Source organism: Sinocyclocheilus grahami, unplaced genomic scaffold (assembly GCF_001515645.1).
Source record: "Sinocyclocheilus grahami isolate Dianchi unplaced genomic scaffold, SAMN03320097.WGS_v1.1 scaffold1126.1, whole genome shotgun sequence".
NCBI classification, from domain to species: domain Eukaryota; kingdom Metazoa; phylum Chordata; class Actinopteri; order Cypriniformes; family Cyprinidae; genus Sinocyclocheilus; species Sinocyclocheilus grahami.
In genome coordinates this window covers 79,950-80,636 of record NW_015506305.1, presented here as the reverse complement: position 1 = coordinate 80,636, position 687 = coordinate 79,950, and the positions used below count along the sequence as shown (strand labels likewise).

At 33.6% G+C, this 687-nt stretch overlaps 1 long non-coding RNA gene across 1 annotated transcript in view; it reads right to left on the bottom strand.

The window, feature by feature from the left end:
• Positions 1 to 337: 337 nt before the first annotated feature.
• Positions 338 to 687, bottom strand: part of LOC107567066 (uncharacterized) — a 2,258-nt gene continuing 1,908 nt past the window's right edge. Inside the window, exon 2 of the long non-coding RNA XR_001606587.1 lies at positions 338 to 534. This is a non-coding gene — a long non-coding RNA (uncharacterized lncRNA). The remainder of the gene's footprint in view (positions 535 to 687) is intronic.

The following is a 687-nucleotide window of genomic DNA, read 5'->3' as shown; positions in this document are numbered from 1 at the left end:
AAACCCATCTGGGTCCCATCTAAATATGGGTTGTAAGTGGGTTTGTCCACGGGTTCCATGTTGGCCCTGTGCAACTTACCCACGTGGGTTTTATGCAGGATTTCACTGGGTTTTAGGTGGGGCCCAACAAGACAATATGCTTAAAGCCCACCTGAAAAAAAATTTGTTTTCAAAACCACACAATTTTTTTTTTTTTTAAAGCATTAGAGCACACAGTGAGATTGAAACCTCTTCCAATTTTAATATTATTGTAACTACCCATCTTATTATGCTATATTCTGATACCTAATTGTTAAAATTAATCTTACTGTTAAAGTTAACACACACACTTTGAACCTGTTTTTGAACCAGTGTTTACTGAAAGCTTTGAACATTTGCACAAGAAAAAAACCAGGGACAGTTAGAAGCAGCAGCAACTATACATTTTTCAGTACTGCTTATACTGCAGACATTTGTGCATTCAAGACACCCTCAGTCCTCTTGTACCAATTTTGAGAGTTCCCTCTCAGCTTCTTGCAGTCTTCTTAAGAGCCTCTGCAAAACAAATAATAAAAAAAAAATAATAAATTTTATATATATATATATATACACACACATACAGCTATATAAGATAACATTAAAATAGCACTTTTGTGCTTAGCTGAATCATTGTGATACTAAAAATAATAATAAAAAAAAAAGGACATT